Below are 9254 nucleotides of genomic sequence, written 5' to 3'. Positions count from 1 at the left end.
CATTTTTTTGCCCTTGTGATTTTTATTTTCTCTTGAGCTTGTTGGGATTTTTGCTTCTGGGTGTGGAGGTTTTGGTTGGGGGTATTTTTGTGGGTTTTTTTCTTTGTTTGTTTGTATTTTTGTTTTTTGTTTGTCTTGTTTTGTTTTGGTTGGTTGGTTTGGGAGGGGCTGTGGGTTTTGTTTGTTTGGAGATTTTTTGCTTGATTGGTTTTGTTGGTGGGTTGTTTTTTTTTTACAAAAACAGTTACTCACTTTCATATCTGAAATGCATCACAAAACATGTTTTGGAATATATTTCAAGATGTGGCAATTCTGCTTTTACATGACAAAACGTAACAAAAGCATGAAGCTGCAAAACATTTTCACATAGAGATATTAAAATACATACTTGCAACTTTACAAGACAGAATACAAAACAAATAAAAAGCAGTAGTTAAAAATGTCTTCTTTTTTTTTTATTTTCTTTTTTTTTTTCTTGTATCATTACATTCAGATTCATTAAGGCCAAAATATGAATACTTTGATCAGGAGGCGGCAGCTGTCACTGCATTTCTGGGAGCATAGTCTTCCTGTGTTATCTCTACTACACCAATAGTCACATGTCAGCATAGACTGATTTTTATAATGTCCTGAAGCACGCATGTATGTGTACATATATGTGTATACATAACACAAAAATGTGTTCATCACTGGAGAACATTTTTCTACATTCTCCTTCTCAAATTCCTTTTAAAAAGGGTTAGCACAGAGAAGAAAAAAATGATAGATGAAAAAGTCGAAGGTATTCTCACCAGACAAGGAGCAAAAGCTGGCATAGCTATACAGTTAGGTAAAACCCAAATTCATGCCCTGCAGAAGTCATGTTGTTTCAAGAACCTTGGTTTGCTTGATGTAAACTAATGCAAATAATGGGAACATTCACTTTTTTCTTCTTAAAAGACAAATTATTTTTCAAAATTTATTAAATTGAAAGGATCATTTCATTTTGATATATATCCAGGATATATATGGATATATCTTCTATAATCCAACATATATTTACATCTGCAATGGGCTTTAGCATATTCTTATGATTGCAGAAAATGTTTAACAAAGATATTAGTATTTTTCCTAGCCCTTTCTTAAGCAATAAGAAATTTGTGTCACCTGTTACTAACAAAAATAGTAATCATCTGTGTTGAGCATGCAGACACACAAACCCGTGTACCCTCCACAATAATCATCTGGTTTGGTCATGAAGCCACACAAGCCCAGGTACCCTCCACGAAGAACATCTGTATTCAAGCTCTTTAGGGCCTTAAAAGCATCCATAAATCCAGTTCCCAGTAAATGAAAAAGGTCTCACGGATGACTTAATTTGCTGTGGGAAGCCAAGTTCTCCATAGTCTCCCTGCTTCTCAGCCTGTGACCTTCCGCACTGTCCACCTGCTGGAAGCCATGTTTGATTTCCAGACTGGTGAGATGCCTCTCAGCAGCAAAATGGTGTCATAGGCAGGAGTGGAGGAATTGCTGTCTCTCTGTTATCATTAAGGGGGTTCCTCTATGCTGATGGGAATGAAAAGTGTGATTTAATGTGGAAAATAAGAAACCAAAGAATTGGAAAACAGCTGAAAGCTTCTCCAAGTGGGCCACTGCAATCCTTGCGACAAGTGAGATGTCCCTGAGGAATTCGCCACCGGGCCAGCCTGAAAAGAAAAGGATTAAGGCCATTTAAAGGGAGGAAATGGAACAAAAGGAGCAGTTTTATGATGTAGCAGCATAAAATAAGGGGCCACTTTGTGCAGCTGATTGCCAAAGGTCTCCAAGTGGAGCAGCCAGTGATGCAGGCACCACTCCCCTTGGGGTGAGCAGCTCCCACTAAAGCCTGTGCCTAGGCTGGAATAAGAGCACAGCTCTCATTTAGGGGTAAATTAGAGATTATTGGTTTGTTTCTACATCTCAATTTTTTTTAATTTTCCACACCTACTGAAAAGTGGCCTGTAGGGAGATTATACTCTAGTGAAAGTTGCTGCTAATTAAAACAAGTAATTAGTGTTCCTCCAGGCTTTGTGATTTCACTCACTTTTGCCCGCCAGACAACATTAGTTTAAAAGCAATCCAATTTCTAGCAATAACAGACTGTAAAAAAGTCATTTAGCAAGTATATAAGTGTAAGGTTACTGTTCAGGCTTTGATTTATCTCTTCTGGGCTATTTAGAGGGCCATAGTAAAACTGGAGGGGAGGAGGGCAGGAGGAGTTAAATGTTTTTTTCTTCAGGTTTAGTTTTGTTTGAGTTTTTTGCAAAGTCATGTAACTGCATGCACAAAGACAAGGTAGAAGAACTTCAGAAGACAGCTTTCCAAGTCGCATTAAAAAACACAATTTGGTTTAATACGGTCTTCCAAGAGAACCCTCACTTAGCATTAAGTCCTTTTGTTTCCACTCCTCCTTCTCATAAAATGAGGACCTTTTATTGACTGGGTCTCTCTGGATGAGTAGGAGTTTAAACATACTGTTGTTTCTTGTTGTTACAGACAAAAATGATTATATACATATTTTGTTGTTCTACAAGAAATTTAAAGAGATTAGTATAAGGTTTCAAATGTGATGATATATTGATTAACAAAAACATATTGGAACTCCTATCTTCACTTGTTTCCAATGTTCCCATCATTCCAAAACTGCCAGCTGTGATGCTGACGTGTTGTAATATACTTCCTCATAGGATATTTTGGCTTGACTAGGTACCCCTGGAGGTTTCTTCTTTTTGTGCAAGGATACTGTTTCTTCTTTTTATGCATGGATAACGCATAAATTGCAATTCATCTACAATAGCAGTATATGCAGGTGATTTCTTCCTATAGAAAGAAAGTCCAATTTTCTAGCATTGAACCAGTGGACATAGATTTTGATTTTAGTTTGGCTTATCTCCTATTTCTGCTGATAAATGAACCAGAAAAAGGAAAATATGATTTTTGATAAGCTATGAAAACATTTTACACTGATAAACAGAGTAAGATTGCATAGTAGTCACAACAAAATAGCTGTAATTCAACACTAGTGTCATTTTAAATGGTATTTCTTTTCCAGTTACATACCAACAAACAAATCTGTATAGATTAACTCATTTTCTTGTAATGTTAATTTTAAATACACAAAACATACTGGTTTTGATCACAAGCAGAAAACATGGAAATATTTATCAGCGTTCCTTTTTCCCATCTGCTAAAAGTTTAATAATTCAGTCTGACAAGCAGGATCCATCATGTTCGGTTTATGTAGATTCTGATAAAATACTTCATCATATTGAATAATAATAGATTTAAAGAACAGTTCAGACGTTGCTGAATACTATGATTTTCTTTTAGTCTTTAAGTGGCTTAGTATTTGGGTTTTTTAGGTTTTTTTCAGCTGATGTCTTCTTCTATAAGAATAGACATAGATGAAAAACAAGTTTTTTTGGTGGGTTGTTTTGGAGGTTTGTTTTTTTTTTTACTGATAAGAACAAATCTCCATTCCTGAAAAGAAATAGGTATAATTATTGTAAGATCTCTGTTCTTTCATCCCTGGGATTTCTTTTAGAAAATTAAGTTTTGCATGCCTTTTAGTAGTTTTAGTCTATGTATGTACAAATTATATATTTGTGAATGTCCTTTTGGGCCACCCCCAAATAACACTTAGCATAGTAAAAATCCAGACTTTAAAAAAAATTGACAAGAAGTCTGTGATTTCTTATTAAATTTAAGAGGCATGTATGATGGGCACACAATTTTTATTATTATTTTTCTTTTTTATCCTTTCAGTTGCAGAAGCTGCATTTATTCTTGGAGCCAGTCTTCATGGAGTACAGCAGTAGTGGAACAGTCCATGGGGCACCAGAGGGCAGAAGCTTCTATGACTTGTAGAGACATCATAAACTCCTTATAGGTTAGCATAAAACCATAATGGATAATATAACAGCTCTAATTTTACGTAGTAAGCCATATTTGCACAACAATTCCATTACAATACAAAAGGTAATCTTCAGAAATCGTTTAGGAACAGCAATGGTATTCATGCTGAATCCAAGAAATGGAGAACAATTTTCTTATACAATTCAGTTTCAATGCCTAGATGTATCCTGTAAATTATTTTAAAGGTGATTTCATTCTAATTTAAACATAAATTGACCCTAAGATTCAACCCTATCTTACATCCATGTTTCTTGTGCAATTCTGTTTATTTCAAATTACTGGTTTTTCAATTATGTTGACTCCATATTAATAATTTTTTTCTTCTTATGACACTTTTTGGAGTCATGGCTGGGCTTTGTGAATGAAGATTTGGGAAGGCACTACCCACGTTTGTTACAAGCGCGCTGGTGTCTGAAAAGGCCAATACGAGATAGACAAGTCTGGTTGCAAAAGGCACAGCAGAAAGACTCCTTAGGTGGTATATTCTGCAAGACACGATTCTTTCTGCGTTGTCTTTTCTCCTCAAGAGTGATCCTGTATGCATTCTCAAAGGAAGCAGCAGCGTTAGAGAGAGTGTGTCTCCAGATCTCCCGACTGGAGGCCAGAGTAGACCAGTTATGGTGATCAATATGGCCAAGGCTGAGACGTTGTTTTCAGGGAGTCCTTGTATCTTCTCTTCGGGGCTCCTCTCATGCGGCAGCCAGTGGCAAGTTCACCATAAAGCATGACCTTAAGGAGGCAGTGGCCCTTCATCCTGGAGATGTGCCCTGCCCATCACAGCTGTGTTCTCAGCAACATGGCCTCAATACTTGTGACTGCTGCTTGTTTTAGAACAGATGTATTAGTCATGTAATCTGACCAGTGGATGTTTAGGATTGTACGGAGGCAATGTTGATGGAAGCGTTCTAGGAGTCGCTGGTGGTGGTGATAAATGACCCATGATTCTGACCCATATAAAAGAGTAGACAGCACTATGGCTCTGTAAACACTGATCTTGGTACTTTTCTTCAGGTGTTTATTTCACCAAACTCTTTTATGAAGCTTTCCGAAGGCACTATATGCCTTTGCTAACTTGTTGTCTGTCTCCCCGTCAATCTTACCATCCAAGGAGATGAGGCTACCTAGGTTATTAAACTGCTGGACTGATTTGAGCTCTGATTGGCCAATGGTGATATGGGAATGATAGAAGACTTCCTAAGGTGCCGGTTGATAGAGAACTTCTGTCTTCTTTAAGCTGACTTCCAGCCCAAAGAGCTCAGCAGCATCTGCAAAGCAGGATGTTAAACGCTGCAGAGCTGCTTCTGTGTGGGTAACAAGGGCGGCATCATCAGCATAAAGCAGCTCCCGGACAAGATGGTTTAAGGTCTTAGTGTGGGCCTTCAGTCACCTTAGGTTGAAAAGGCTTCCATCAGTACGATATCGAATGTAGATACCATCCTGATTATCGAGGTCTGCCGTGGCCCTTTGGAGCATCAGGCTGAAAAAGACTGTGAATAGAGTTGGTGCAAGAACGCAGCCTTGTTTCACACCACTGGTTATTAGAAAGGGCTCAGAAAGTGCATCACCATATCTGACTTGGCCACGCTGATTCTCATGAAATAAGATGATAATTTTAAGGAACTTGGGGGGACATTCTAAATGTTCCAAAATCTGTCACAGATCTTTTCTGCTCACAGTATCGAAAGCCTTGGTGAGATCAACAAAGGTTTGCATAGAGACTTTTGTTCTGTTCCCTACACTTCTCTTGCAGTTGTCTGAGAACAAATACCATGTCTGTGGTACTCCTGTTGGCTCTGATATCACACTGGCTTTCAGGAAGAAGTTCTTCTGCTACAGCAGGTATTAGTCTGTTCAAAAGTATTCTTGCCAGGATCTTGCCAGCAATGGAGAGCAGAGTAATACCCCAGTAGTTTGAGCAGTCTGATTTATCTCCCTTCTTCTTATACAAGGTGATGATGACTGCATCACAAAGGTCTGATGGTAGTTTGCTAGTTCCCAACGGTGCACCACAAACTCGTGAAATTTAGCATGGAATGCTTGGCCCCCATGTTTCCAGACTTCAGGTGGAATTCCATCAACCCCAGCTGCCTTGCCAGTTTTCACCTGCTCTATGGCCTTAAGTGTTTCTCCTAAAGTGGGGGCAATATCCAATTCATACTTCACCGGTTGCTGTGTGATGGACTGAATTGCTGAGTCTTGGACTACACGGTTGGTATTGAAAAGTCTGAAAGTGTTCAGACCATCGATTCAGAATGGAGGTTTTAGCTGTCAGAAGCTTTTGACCATCTGCGCTGAGTAGAGGGCTTTGGACCTGGTATGAATGCCTGTATGCTGTTTCCAAGGCTTCATAGAATCCTCTGTGATCACCCGTATCTGCGCATAATTGAGTTTTTTCAGCTAGATTGATCCACTGCTGTTCTGGACGTCACGGAGTTTCTGTTGGAACTGCTTTTCTTATGTGACAGGATGGCAGTGCAAGGTGTGCTTGGTGAGCAGTTCTCTTCTTCCTCAACAATTCCTGGATGTCTTGATTGTTTTCATCAAACCAGTCCTTGTTCTTCTTGAAGGAGAACCCTAAGGATTCTTCAGAGGACTGCAGGATGCTGTTTTTAATATGGTGCCAAAGTGTTTCAGGAGAGGCATCTGTAGAATCTATGGAATGATTTTCGAGCCTAGTTTGAAGATTTGCCTGGAATCTGTCTCTCACTGTGGCTGACTGGAGATTGTTAACTTGGAGTCTCCTCCTTGGGATACTGCCCTTTTTAGGTTTGAACTTAAGATTGAAGTTAAGTTTACAGTGCACAAGTCAATGGTCTGTTTGGCATTCTGCACTGGGCATCACATGGGTATGATGAACATCATGGACATCTCTCTGTCGCACCAAGACGTAATCGATGAGGTGCCAATGCTTAGAACGGGGGTGCATCCAGGTTGTCTTCAGACTATTTTTATGCTGAAAGATAGTATTAGTGATGGTGAGCTGTTGCTCCGCACAGAATTCTAGCAGAAGTCAACCATTATCGTTGCAGTTTCCAATACCATTCTTGCCTAATCCTCCTTTCCAGACTTCAAAGTTCTTTCCTACTCTGGCATTGAAATCACCAAGGATAATGATCTTATCATCTGCAGGCACCTTTTGGGTAAGATGGCGCAGGTCAGTGTAGAATTTATCTTTTTTGGCAGGGTCAGCTTGGAGAGTTGGGGCACATATACTAAAGAGGACAACATGTTGCTTGTTGTGTAGTGGAAGGCGTAGGGAGATAATGCGGTCAGAATGACCTCTCGGAAGATTTTCAAGTTTAGGAACAATGGAGTTTTTAATCACAAAGCCAACACCTGAGAGATGCCTTTCAGTTCTGGGTTTACCTGACCAAAAGAGTGTGTAACCGGCACCATGTTCTCTAAGGCTGCCTTCCTCGTGGAGATGAACTTCACTGAGAGCAGCTATGTCGATGTTGAGACGGGATAGTTCGTGGGCAATTAGGGCAGAGTGACACTCAGGACATCCACTATCCACGATATCAAGCATGGTTCTGATGTTCCAGCATGCGAGAGTCAATTTGGGTACACCTTTGGAGGCAGGTGCATGCCTTTGTCTTTTGATCTTTGTGTGACCGCATTAGTAGAAGATGCCCGTTGGCCGCGGTTAAGCAACCGGGTGAAGGGGGAGATGAGCTTTGTCTAGGCCACCTTTTCTAGGCCCCTCTCTGAGTGGAGTAAGCAGTGGTTTCCTTGAAAAAGGCTGCTTGGTCATTCAGGATGCTGCCCCATGAGACTGTCATCTCTGGTCAGTCTCTGACAACCAATATCCTGAACTGCCAGCAGGCAGGGTTGGGTCTGCAGCTTCCAGTGCACCTTTCACCTGCCATTTCGACCCTCACCCATCACTACAGGGCTTTGTGAATGTGGGTAAAGCCTTTGAGCCTGTGCAGTGGATTTTTTTAGGTGAGACGCAGTATGCACAGAACTGGACCCACCCTTTAATCCTAAGGTTCATCTGCCAGGGCCGAGCGAGCTTGGATGGCAGCAGTGAGGTCCTCAGGACATAGGTTTGATTAGAGTAACCTCTTAGATGGATGGCCTTACAGGGCTAAGCGAGCTCCATCTGCCCGGGTTTGGAATTAGAGTTGTCCTTCTCCTAGGATGACTGCCAGAAGACTAACAAGCTCATCCTGCCCAAGGGTGTATTGTATCTGACCCTGCTGTTTTGACCTGTCTGGCATGGGTGACCTTACCAAGGCATGTACCATCGCCAGCATAGCTCGCAACCACAAAGGGGTACACAGGCTTCTTTCCCATTAAGATGGTAGGGCAAGCCTTTCACTCCCTACTTTTCTGCCACCCATCAATATTCAATCCCAGGGAAATACTCAGGAACATCCCTTTGTCCTGACTACCCTTTCAGGACGCAACAAATATATCCAGAACATACCAAACCTGGGCAGTAGCCGCAGGCGAGCCAAAACCAAACCGTTCTGACCCCCCGTACCCACCCGGGGCTGGGGTACCTCTCAAGGCCCCAGCCTGGTTGAGACCCCTAACTTCCCAGAAGAACCTACTATCCATGCTGACCTTATCCCCCCCACTGTGTTACCTCATACCTTCCCACGTACTGCTCACCTGTGACACTTCATACAGGGCTGCCCCACCCGCCCTCCCGCCAGTCCGAGGACCCTCACAGCCCACCCGACACCCTTTCCCTCCCCCAGACCAGACCGGCAAACCTCTGTGTGCTCCGAGGCTCCCCCTCTCATCTCCCACGAGGGCGCAGTCCACACCAGCGAAGCTCCCCCTCCCCTTTCCTCGCCCAGGGCCAGCCACATCACGCGCACTTCCAGGCCTGGGGCTGTGCTGCGCGCCCCTCCAGGCCCACTTTCTGGAGTAATTTTGAGTATATTAGCAGTATTGAAATGAAGAATCTCAACAGCATAATACACAAATCACATCATGGAATAACTGTAATGCTTTTTGAGGAACATCAAGACAGTAAATGGTCTGAAGAGTTCACTGAAGTCATATTCTATCAATTAATTGAAAATAATAATTTTCACCTCCCCACAAATTCAGAAGCCAGCAATATTCTTCATTTTTGGTCTTTTTTTTTTTTCTTTGTATGTAATGATCAGTATTGACTAGGATAAGCAATTGTGACCCTCACTGTTTAGTGAGCTATTCAAAAAAACAATATTCATCTGGTGTGATATTACAGAATATAATGTGCCTACTGGTTTCTTACCTCATAAACTTTCTGCTCTTTTAAACTTCTGGTCGGCAAGCGAATAAACATAGCAGAGAGGGTAAATTATCAACTGTATTGCAAC

General features: G+C 41.4%; 1 long non-coding RNA gene across 1 annotated transcript; it reads right to left on the bottom strand.

The window, feature by feature from the left end:
- Window positions 1-259: 259 nt before the first annotated feature.
- Window positions 260-8855, bottom strand: LOC120322845. Its single transcript, XR_005562782.1, has 2 exons — window positions 8658-8855; window positions 260-1685 (listed from the first exon to the last, which is right to left on the bottom strand). It is a non-coding gene; the product is annotated as an uncharacterized LOC120322845 (long non-coding RNA).
- Window positions 8856-9254: the final 399 nt, after the last annotated feature.

Source organism: Pipra filicauda, unplaced genomic scaffold (genome assembly GCF_003945595.2).
Source record: "Pipra filicauda isolate LSUMZ 115617 unplaced genomic scaffold, ASM394559v2 scaffold15_size4787011_pilon, whole genome shotgun sequence".
NCBI classification, from domain to species: Eukaryota; Metazoa; Chordata; class Aves; order Passeriformes; family Pipridae; genus Pipra; species Pipra filicauda.
Note: the sequence above shows the minus strand (reverse complement) of the source record. Positions and strands in the feature narration are given on the sequence as shown.